A 12,341-nucleotide genomic window follows, 5' to 3' on the forward strand; every position below is an offset into this window, starting at 1 on the left:
GGACACCTTCCCCTGCTACTTCTGACTTTATCTGGATCCACAGAAAAGTACTTTAGGAAAAGTTAAAGCATAGCCCTTGTAGCCTCTGTCTTGTTTTAAGAGAGCTGTTATCCGGGCAGACAGCCTAAATATTGACATTGGAAAAATTGCTTGATAATAAACTTTAAATTATTAAATAATGAAGAATCTGCTTGTTGCTCCCGGAGTCTTTTACCAAAGAGAACATTCACCTCCAAAGAAGGAACCATTGATCTTTGACAGCTTTGACCACCACAACTGATGCAGCGTGGGTTCATGAACGCAGCTGGACAGCCAGCAAGTTTATTTTGCTTGTTGTCTGTTGTGAACACGTTAGCAAAACCCAGTGGGTCTCAGACAGCCAGACTGGGGGGCACGGTCTGGCCTGAGGACCTGGGGCCCAGACTGGAGCAGCAGGGACTGCCACCCCGTCGGGTCGGACAGAGGAGCTGCAGCAGAGCTGGGGGCAACAGGGCGAGTGACTGGACTAGCAGGTTTGCTGCAAGGGAGGCTGGAGGAGCGCTGGCACAGCTGCAGTGGGTAGGGGAAGGAGGGTGGGAGGCCGAAGGCTTCCCTGCCCCGTGCTGGCAGAGAGTCCCTGGGGTGGTTTGCACAGCACAGCCTCGGCCTGGGGTAACCGCCCCTGTCGCGTCTCATTGCTGCCGTTTAGCTTTTAGAAGGAAATAATTCACATTTTAAAATCTACAACTACAACTCAAGATTTAACCGTGTCACCTGTCAGAGGAAAACCCCCCTTCATCCTCTTGCAGTTTCTGAGGGCTGCCCATTCCTCAAGGAGCAGAAGATTGCCTCATTCTTTGTGCCATGCCAGGGCTCCTGCTCTCGTTATGGATTTACCCTTCCAGCACTCCCATCTGGAAGGGAAATAAGATTTTTTTCCCCATTTGACAGCAGGAGGAGCTGAATGTGTACACATGCGCGTGCACCCCTCTCCCCCTCCCACTACTGATTTGCTCCCAGGAATTAGAGGATTTTCCACCACGGGGCCTGGAAGGATCCTGGAGAAGGTGGGTGCCAGTCCAGTGCCTTCACCATTCCCTTGGGGAGGAGGGGACCTAACAGGGAACAGAGGATGTCTGCTACCCAATCCGTGACCAATCTATCCATGATGCTTCCCAGGGGAGCTGTGGCTACATTAACCTTGGCTTACAGCTGTGTTTACATTAAAGAAAAAGCTTCCAAGGGGGCCTCTCTTTTCCACTCATCGGCAGTGACTCTGCCGTTAGTTACTGAACACATTAAAGGGCCATTGCCACATTACCTACGATTACCATTTTTCAAACACTTACCAATGTCCTCTCTGTTGCTCGATGAACACATCCCTCTCTTTTGAGAACTTGCAGTTGAAATAAATTAGAGAGGCTGCCTTGAGATCTTCTGCTGGGGAGAAAAGCTTACCTATGTTCTCATATTTCATTTATTTTAGATTCATGTAGTTAGCTGATAGCATGGTCAAACTTTAATCTGAGGGCTTTCAAGTCTAGCCTTTTGGCTTCAGATTCATCTTTGCTGTAGTTTCAGTTCTCCTCAGTGGACTCAGCTTTGGCTCTCAGTTCACAGGCTTACAGGCAGGAAAACCATTTATTTGTACTGGAAGATTTGAACTGCAGCTCTGGTTTCTTACAGGGATGGTTCTGTTGTGGATCTGCAAATGATACAGTGTGAGTTCAGCAACAAAGCAAGGTCAAGGCACTCTGAGAAAGCTTCTACTTAAAGGTCTGCTCCCATCCTTTACATATGTATCTGCCTTCTATCGCTGATAAGGAATGTCATAAGCAGGATCTGTGACGATATTTGTATTCCTCCTTTAAATAAGTAAATTCTTTTTGTGGAAAATTGAAGAAGTGGGTGATGTGGAATATTCAAAGTGGTTGGTTTGTGCAAAGAAAGAAGGGTGGAGTATTTATCACTTTCTTTATTCTCATAATCTTTTCTGATCTAGAAGAGAGAGAGAAATGTTACTCATTTTGGACCATCATAAAAAGGAGAAGAGAATGCAGAGTTCATCTCTCCAAGAATTTATGAGGGCCATATAGGCAGTTTCTGTGGCCTGCCATTAGATAAATTCTGACTCTACCCTTGGACCATTGCAATTCTGGTATCTTGAGGTCTGACAAAGAAACAAGAACAAAGGTGCTGGTTTATGTGATGACATAACTAAAAAAAAAAAGTAAAATGCAAATAGAAAAAAAAAATTATATGTATCAAATGATCAAGTCAACCTTTTTACCCAATTAACCAGGAAAACTTTTTCATTTTCTGCCCAATCGTGCAACTAACTGGGTAGCAGTCTTGATGACCTACCGGTCCTCACAGGAGCAGGACCACATTCATCTCTGCTGATGGGTGTGCTTGATTAAAGCACTCACAGACTGAAACTAATGGGGATGCTCTTTGCTGTCAGTGAAGGCAGCTGGCCCAAATTATGAGCTGTTATGAGACAATGATATCTGTTCTACACTCCAGTGTATAGTTACTGTAGCAGGTGGTTTGACTGCTATCCTAGAGTGATTTAGAGTAGCTTTTCATTAAGCAGTATTTCACTTAAATTCCTCACACTCTGCTGCTTACACATATATCTTTGCTATCAGCCACTTGCTAGGGGTAACAAACCAAGCCTAGGAAAAGGGAAGCAGTGGTGTTTCTCCAGAGTGATAGACAGGCACTGTCACACACCTTGAGTGCATTTCCCTTCAGATCACATCAGAATGGCTCATTCCCCACAGGCTAATCTCCTGTCCCAGCCCAGGTTTCTGCTGGTGGTCAAGGGGCTCTCTCATCTCTCTCCAGGGCTTCTTCTGCCCTATGCCATTGAAGCTGCCAAGGACTTGCGGGTCTTCTTCCTGGTGGCAGGAACTGCAGCTGGGAATGAAGGTCTGAGTACATTTGGAGCCCATATGTTGGTTGTGTGTCCCTCTGTTAAGTAAAACTGGGGAGATGGGGGGAACACCAGGCTGATCCTTATACTGAATAACTGTCTGGGTTTGCAGCCCTCCACTTGTGTATAATGTGCTCACCTGGCCAGGTCTAGAGGGGAGTGACAGAAAAGCTGGGGAGAAAATGGGACACTGCTATCTCTTCAGCTTGGGAGTAGCTTCTTCTCATCTGCCTTCCTTGCCCCTCACCTTTCCTTATGTTGCAGGGCATGGAGAAGGAGGCCTGCTCCTAAGTGAGGTCTGGGCTCTGCACCCTGTCCTACCCATCAACAGTGCCACTGGACAGAGGCAGTGGTGACAGGCTGTCACATGCTGGTAATGCAGCATGAGAAAAGGCTGGCAATATTTGCTGCCTGGTAGCTGTAGCCTCATTTAGCCTTACAATCACTCTAGTAGCTGAATTTCTGATTTTGCCAGAGACAGAGATCATTGCCGTGTTTGGAAGTGGTCCTGTTCTGTGGCAACAGAGGCAAAAGGTTTTTTTCCTTTCTCATGACATGCCAGAGATCTGGTTTAGAAGATCAAGCGACAAATTTTGCAGCTTTGAGTGAAGAGAGTCCACCTGAGCTCGTTCTCACCTAGTAGACTACTTGGGCATTGCTGCAAAGTACAGCATTATAAGGTGTGTGTGTGGCATCACACTCTGCAGAGACTGGTGTCTTTTTGCCTTGCCTTTTCTCTGCCTGTGACATAAGAAGAAGGGGGTTTGGGAGCTTCCTCCCAGGGTCCATTAGTATGATCCAGAAGGCACTGTGTATTCCACTGTGGCTGGAACAACCCTACCAAGACTTTCAGGATGTTTAGCCCATCTACATTGTTGTTTTAAATAAAGAAGTAGCCTCTGAATCTAATCCTAGTGTGATTTCTGTGCCCCATCGTTTCTGTGTCCTGATGTGTGCAAAACTAGCCAAACGGGGAAAAGATGTTGTAGGCAGCCATCTCTCCTACACACCTTGCCATGCAACTGTTGAAGATTACACAACTGTTCTATTCTAGAGACAGGAGCCGACCTTTCCCTCCTACTGTCTGGTACCGAGTGTGTCTCAACTTTGAACAGAAATTTTGACACAAGACTCATGTATTTTGGGTGAAATACAAAATTTAAACTTCATTGGAACAAAAAGTCTTTCTCTGTTAAATCATAGCTTTGGGGTGATTTAATCTTAATCACATATTTTTGCCTGATAATGCCACAAAACATCTTCAGTAGAATTGGTACTTCAGAGGAGTTAGGCTGTACAGACAGTAAGAAGAGCCTGGCACTGACAAGAAGATGCAAACTACTGCTGATATGGTATGTATATGTCATGCTGGGGACATCCAAGATGTACAGGCTTGAGTGACAAGGGCTTTTGATATGTAACTAGTGGTGTGACAGAAGATGTTGGATGATGAAGGCAACCTGGATGGGAAAATCATGAGTTTTAATGTAACTATGTTAGACTTAAGCTCATTGGGAGCTTGGGAGAAGACATCAGTGTCAACCTGAGATTTCACATTGTAAGGAGACAGATCAGTCAGGTGTTGGTATGGGCTCTGTAAAATATTTATGAAATATTACAGTGGGAATGGATCAGGAAAAGATCAGGTGGAGATAAGGTATAGAGGAAGAAGAATTATCTATTCTCTCAATAGGTAATGGATTCTCATATGGTGAGGGCAATAGAAGACGACCTACAAAATGAACAGATAGAAGAAGTAAGAAGAGAAAGAGGAGGGAAAGGTTTCTGAAAGTAGAGGGAGGATATAACTGAGTTTCAAAGTCACAAATGTGTCCAGGAAAAAAGGACAGAGTGAGCTGGCCAGCGTAAGCACAGCAGCGGAGTAGAGACTGTGGAAACCAGAGTGGAAACAACTGAGTCAAGTAAGGGAATGTGCAATAAGGGTTTTGCTCTTTACCATAACTGTGTCAGATTTCTTTCTACTTTACCCAGGGAAGAGCCTCTGACCCACTTTGCAGTTTTGGAGCCGGAAAACAATTTACTCAGGAGTTTTGAGAGGGGCTGGGGAACAGCTGAGGACACAGGGCTTCAAGTCAGGGAGCCCACTGCGGAGAGGACAGTCCTCTCTGAAGTATAATTTGGGCAATTGTGAAAATGAAGGAAACAATTCCCTAGAGCTACTGAAAGGAGCACACATGGGGGGCCTCCTTTCAAATTTGGATGTAACTTTTTCAGTCTCATGTTAGAGGAAGGTTCTGCCGTGACTACTTTGGAGATGGAAAGTTGTGTACGATGGAAGTACAGCCCTCTGGGGCAATCACAGGCAATGCCACTGTGCTTTCCACCACAGAAGTGCCTAAATCCTGAAGGTGGTGGCTATCTCAAGATCATTTAGATTAGGCCTGACTGCAAAGCTGTCAATAATGGTGCTGGCTGAAGTGTGAAGTGTGAAAGACCTATTGCTCTATTTCACACTGGACAACATTGATTCTGAGTAGCAATTACCTGCCAAACTTGACCAGGACGAGGTCAGATCTCACTATGATCTCAATCTGAAAAGCTAAAAATAGCATACATTTCTGCAGACAGCAAAACCAATTCCCAGTTTCAACTATTTCAAAGGAAAGCATGGAGGTCAGGCGGGTCACAGCAGTGAGGCAGTAAGGATATCATAAGCATGGACCCATGCCACTCTTTGCACTTAACTCATTGTCAATAAACTCGATGGAAGTCATCTCTCCTGATAGCTGGAGGCTGTTTTCTGAAAAAGCTGTTTTTGTAGAGGGTGTTTGTAGGGTCTCTCTCTTTTGACTGGAATGTCTGGGTACAGGATTGTATGTGCCAACTCTTTTTATCAGAGTGCTAGCTGAAATTTGTATAATACCAGTGTTACAGAAAATGTTCCAAAACCAGATGAAATCTTGTGGATCACAAACAATCGCTAGAGGTGAACATGAACAGAAAGGTAATTTCTCAAGTCCAGAGCTAGAAAATGTGGGCCTTATCTGTAATGACTTCCTCTGCTCTTTTCTCTGTCTGTATGTCAAGGAACAGGATCAAGGAATGTTGTCTAAGGGAAAACTGTTCCTGTGGTGTTCTTGATATTAATAACAGTACAAAAAAATCACTGCAAAAAGTGATTCACCATTTGGCACTAAGAATTACCACTGCTGAGGTACTTGCAGCTTCTGTTGATGGGGGTACCTAGCAAAAGACCCCAATAAACACCGTGAGCAACTTGATGGAGCAGATCAGCTCTCAGTCTGTTCACTGGGATTTCCTACCTGGGCCTCTTTGACAGATGGAGGGAATACATGAAAACTCTGACCGAGGCTCGAAGGAAATGTGGAAAGAAAGAATAAGAGGCTAACAGCTGCTGCCAAACTGCTACTTTACATGAGTCAGTGACTCAAAATAACATTTCCAAAAAAGAAGCTGATTCTCAGGGTTTTACCTAAAAGATGTAGGAAACAAAATTTGTGCAGCATGTGATGTCTGTTAGAATAGCCACCAGGATTAGACCATAGGCCTCTCTGACCCTGTGTCCTCTCTCCGACAGGGGCCAAAAGTGGCTGCCTAGAAAACCACATATGAACAGGGCAAACATATATGATACTTCCCCTTTTTTTGTTTTGAACTTGGATCCTGACTGAATCTTCCCTGTAGTTCTTATACTGGAATTGGGAAGTTGATCCCTAGCCAGTTTTCCCAGTGCACTCAGGATTTCAGAGACCTCTTTCTTCTCCCCTTGCAGTATCTCTTTTCCAGGCCAAGGAGCTGTAGCTTGCTCATTCATTCCTTATGCAGAAGCTGTTCCACACCTTCGATCATCCTTCCTGATCCATCTATGAACTTTTTTTCAGTTTGGTGACATCATTTTTTAGACCAGATAGGCAAGAACGGCACATAACATTTAAGGGAAAGGCAATCTGCTCCCAAAACAGAATTAACTCACAAAAAAGCAGCTGCTGCTTTGGCCATTATGTTGCTAGTTTGCTTCTTGCACTGCAGTGAAAAACACGACGGACTTTTTAATGAGTCTTCCCTTTCTTTCTCTGAAAGTTTCTTCTGCAGTGACAGTGATATCTGTGCTCTGAGAGGCAGTAGGATGAGGAACGCAGCAAGGTGGAAGATGTAGCCTCCAAGCCCTGCTGCAAATCCAGAAGGACTGTTTGCCTCCTTGGGCTTTCTCCCACAATACTCCCTCCTAAAGACCTGTTGTAGGCTATTTTTTTCAGAATGCTTCATACCACGCAGTGCTGTACGTGCTCCAGCATGGCTCCCATGGAATTTTGCTGCAGATGCAAGCACTCAGCTCTTGTGTAAATCAGACCACAAGGCACCAGGTTGGGTGTACAGAAAATGAGAAAGAAACATGTAATTATTGTGTGTATTTCCAGCTGCTTAAACCAGAAGATCAGCCAGCAATCTGGAATCTTATTTTTCTTTACCTACTCCTTCACTGGAGGGGGACACCCATAAAAACCAGCTGTTTTCAGTATATAACCCTGATTCATTCCAAAAAAGAGTGCATCTTATCAGCAAACTATTCAGAGTTCATTTGGAAATAAAATTGTATGTCATCCTGTACTTAAAGATTTAAAGACAAGGCTGGAAGTGGATAGAACTAAGGCTTTATAGGCAACCATAACTCTTGAATTTCCTAGCTTTGCAGCCTTAACATAGCTAGAGATATAATTTTAGCTAAAAGTATGAGATCGCAATGCTTTTCTCTGCAAAATATCGTTTACAACCTTGGCATTGTAAAAAATTGAAACTGTAGCACGTTAAGCAACTCTTCAAAGAAACTGTAAGAAAAACATTGTCACCTCTAGGAGGCAGCATGTTATTGCAAATATGTATAATTTGGTGTCTGACACTTCAGAAGGTTTTGAGGCTTCTCAAATATTTCGTGTTAATTTTAAAAAAATTCTAGTGGAAAAGAAATAAACAGACGCTTGCAGTGGAACTACCTGTGCAAAAATAAGCTCTGCTTCTCCAGCCAGCAAGAGCCAATTCTCAGATGAAACAGAGATAGTCAGGCACAAAATGCACCCTGTTTGCCTGGGTTTTCAATAGCAAGTTAGCAGAGTTCAATGGAAAAGCAGCGTATCTAGGTTGTTCATCTGCTCTCAGCAAGATACCCTCCCCCATTTAGGAAAACATTTGCTCATTTGCTTAACTTCACCTGCTAATTGGGAACGTGCTTAACCGTGCGCTTGCCACTTTACTGAAGAACGCTTTCCTTTCAGTTGCATTTGCAGTCATTAATTTTTCTTTCTTTCACCCAGCTCTGTCCTGAGCTGGAGCTGACATTTCCTTTCTGAATCTCCATTACTGAGGTGCTAAGACCTCACACTAAAGCAGTTCACCTGGTGAAGCACAGACATTGTTTTTCTGCTGGGCTTTGTGGTGTGATGTGACTTTCTAAAGCGCAGCTACCTTTCTCTTTGCAGATGGCCCTTTGGTGCTCCCAGAGGGGTTGTGACTTTTTGAAAAACTGTCTCACACATTCATACTCTTTTAACATCCCAAGCAGGCCCTATGTAAATATGAAGCAACAGAGGACACCACATTGGTGGTGTCATTGGTGGTTAAACATCAGTTTAACTTGTAACTGAATGAAAATAGATCCCATAAAAACAAACTGCACAACACTAGTCTTGATTTCAAAACCACCCATGATGGAGAACCCTCCACAATCCCTTGGGAATTGCTCCCACCGAAACGATGCCCATTGTTGGAAATCTGCAACGTTTCTACTCTGAGTTTGTCTGGCATCAGCTTCTGGCTGTTAGCTCCTGGTAATGCGTTGTTTGCTCGACAGAAGAGGACCTCTATTATCAAAGATTTATTCCCCAGCTGAGTACTTCAGGATTTTGACCGAGTCACCCCTTAGCCTTTTCATCAATAAACAGACTGACCTCCTTGAGTCACACTCCGATCCACTGCCTTCTAGCCCTTTATTCATTCATGTGGCTCTTTCCTGAACTCCCTCTAATTTGCCCAGCGAGTTGGTGCTCTGCCCAGCAGAGCGGGGTGCAGCATCTTTCTACAGCAGTCACACCAATGCCCAATGTTACAGACCCTTCTGATTACTGCCCAGTGTTTTTCTGCTTACCCTCCTGTGGATCACACTACCCTTCCTGATCACTTTGGCTTTTTGGCTCCTTCTCCCTGCTTCCTAGCACTGAGCCTCCCACCCTCTGGGAATATTCATCCAATGTCGCCGCAAGGGATGCAAGAGCTGTACCACAGCCAGGTTTACAGCGGTTGCTGGTGATAGGGAGTACATGGCAGCCTCCTGAAATAGGCACACAGCCAGATTTTTTCCATAGATCTCCTGAATCCCACAGATCTTGGTCTCAGGACAGTGTAGTGTCCTAGTACAGAATCATTTACCGTGAGCCCTACACTGCATGCGTGCAACTAGCTGTACCCTTTTGCATGCTAAATTCTTATCATCATCCCGAGGGTAGCGGAGTGGCAAAAGGCTACACACACAGCTGGCAGGTACTCCGGTAAGTCAGGGGGTTTTGGGAGCTCTATATCCATTAACACCAGTTGAAGCTCGTTTTCCTGAGGTTGATCATTTTATATCTCCCTTTTAGAAAATGATTCTTTTTTCTTCTCTTAATTACTTCATTTGCTTGATTTATATCTACAGGTCTGTCTCAGTGACAGTGATGGAGGGGCCAAGCCCACATTCCTCTCACAAATCTTTTTTTTTTTTTTTTTTGGCATATAAATATGTAGAGACAACTGCTTTGTCTTAATAGCACTGCAAAAGACTATTTCAGTGGTCTGTAATACTTCACCATCTGGTAAAGGAATACCTCGCCACTTGGAGGAAGACAAAATCCCTTTCTTAAAGCATTTACAACCTGAGGCAACAGCATACAAAAGCATGAGGAGGTAGATGTAGTCATTGTAAGCACAAGCCTTTTACCTTCACTTTTGTTTTCGCCATGCTTCATTTTTTTGTTAAAGAAATGCATGACAGCCATATGTGATCGTCTGTCATCAACTGGCTATTTCAGTGCTATTTCAGTATTTTCAGAGTTGGGTGGTGTAAACACCTTGCTATGATCTAGCAAGCTATTTTAGACCATCATCCTATTCAAACTGTCCCATTCCTGTAGCACAGAATCTCAGACTCTCATAACAAGTCAATACAAGTGAAATCATGAGCTTACACTTTCAGCCTAAATCTGACTGTTACAAGGATTTCCCTGCAAGAAACCTCTCTTTCCCATTTCCGTCTGTTAACTCACACTTCTGCCTGGTGAAATGCCTCAGTGAGAATCAGAGTATCTCTGACAAATACCAGCCCCTGACAGAGTGGGCTGAGTCAGGGAAAGTAGTCTGCAACCATCTTTCATTCAGACATATGTCGGCTTTTCCTCGTAATAGTGAGGGATTCTGGAACTTTAATTTGTGTCTTCTAATGCCAGAATAAAAGTTGCAAATCCCTGACCTGCTTATTCGAGTGGCTGGCAATTGCATTAAAGGGCTTTTTTTCTGGTAAGGCATGAACTACAGCCAGGCAATACAAAAGCTCTTGTAATTCTCCATGTGACCTGTACTACCAATTCTTCATTCAGAGAAAGCCTCTTTCATATAGCCTATGGACAGAAAGGCCCAAAATATCAGTGGAAAAGCTCACAGCAGGAACAAAGAATCTATAAGCACTAAAGGTTGCCCAGTGCCTTATATTTTGTCATCACAGAATATTCATGTCTGAAGTATCAGGAGCTGAAAACCATGTATATGCTTTTGTCATTCTTATACATGTCTTGTTTCAGAACCTGGAGAAAATATGTGGATAGAGTGACTGTAAAATATGTTGATAGGCCTGAACCTGCCCATAAAGTTTAGCTTGCAAAAACAGGCTTTCATCTTTCTGCCTTGGCAAGTCTCTTTCCAATGGCAGATGTGACAGATAAAAAAGCTATGTGATTCTGGACAATATCAGTGTGAATGGCCAGTGAGAAAGGTCATTAGCCTGGCCCCATTTTAGACTACTACTGCTTAAAAGAAGCAATTTTATTGTTGGGTGTTAAAACAAGCAAGTGTAAAGCTGACTTGGAAATACATTTATGGTCCAATTTTTTTAAGAACAGGATGTGTTAAAAATAAGCAACCATGATAGATAGATGCAGTGACGGTATGTGCTGAAGCCTCAGTTAAATTATGTATCTGTACCAGTTACATGCATCAGTGCACACAAAAAATTCTGCAATCTTTGGCCTGTCGTTTGTAGAAGCTCACATACTGCTAATATTCAGTATTTAGCAAGAGCTGCTTTGTTTTCCTAGCAATAGCAGCAAAAGGCTGCTGCCTGGCTATTATTATTAAAATATGATATCTGATGATGATTCTGTACATCTTACATTTCACAGCATATACAATTTCTGGCTAGGAAAACTTAATCTTCATATATGAGCAGCTAGAAAGCATCTTGGAGAGGTATACTGTTAAATTATTGTCTTGCAGAGAGATTTTGCTGTGGCCTTCCTTCCACAGCCTGTTGTAAGCAGTCTTTATATAATTCTCAGAACAGCTTGTAGAAAACACATGAAGATTGCATCTCATAGATGGACTGAATGCCTTCTCCGCTCCAAATCTCTGTCAATGTATTCTACCCTTAACAGCACCTTCTTCCTTTCCATATGGTTTCCAAATCTCAGGGGCCTCTGGTCTAGCTGTGTTAGATTTCATTAGCACCTTGAGGAAGAACCCATCCTGTGGAGGAAACCAAAGGCATCTAAACAGTGTGTCCATCCTTTTTGTCCTCTTTCAGACTCTCCTCTCTTCTGCTTCTCTTGAGTGGTGGTGGAAGTCCGTAACAATATGGTACATTCTTTGAATTCAAGATAAGACCTCGCGGCCCTATGATTATAATGCTACCTTTTCAACTATGGGCTGTACGAAGTAGTTGTTAAGTAAGTCAGCAAATGGTTGCAACAGTCTACCTGTGGCAGAGAAAGTTCAGATCAGCAGAGGTAAGCACAAGGATGCTGCTCAAGCTCCTGAGCCATAAAGAGCAAGAAGCAAAAGGAGCGTTTAGTCAGATTTCTCAATCCCCTCTATGCGATGTTCTTCCCACTACCAAGCACAGCGAGACATGTGCCAGTGGTCCAGCCTGGTGTGGCCACTTTTGTGTTCTTGTATAGACAGAACACAAAGCCCAAGGATTTCCTTCTGTGGGTTGAGCTGAAAGGCCAGTTTGCATGGGCTCAGCAGTGTATTGGGTGATTGTCTCTGCTTGAGGAGTCTATCTTGATTCTTTTCTTGATGGGGGGTCGGGAGGGTTGGAAGTGGGGGGCGAGACACGTGCCTGACAAGCCTGGTAGGGTGAGGAGAAGGCAAGATGGTGGAATGTGCACTGCATCCCTAAGGATGCCACAGTGTTAAAGAAGAA

This window comes from Gavia stellata, chromosome 7 (genome assembly GCF_030936135.1).
Source record: "Gavia stellata isolate bGavSte3 chromosome 7, bGavSte3.hap2, whole genome shotgun sequence".
In the NCBI taxonomy this organism is placed as follows: Eukaryota; Metazoa; Chordata; class Aves; order Gaviiformes; family Gaviidae; genus Gavia; species Gavia stellata.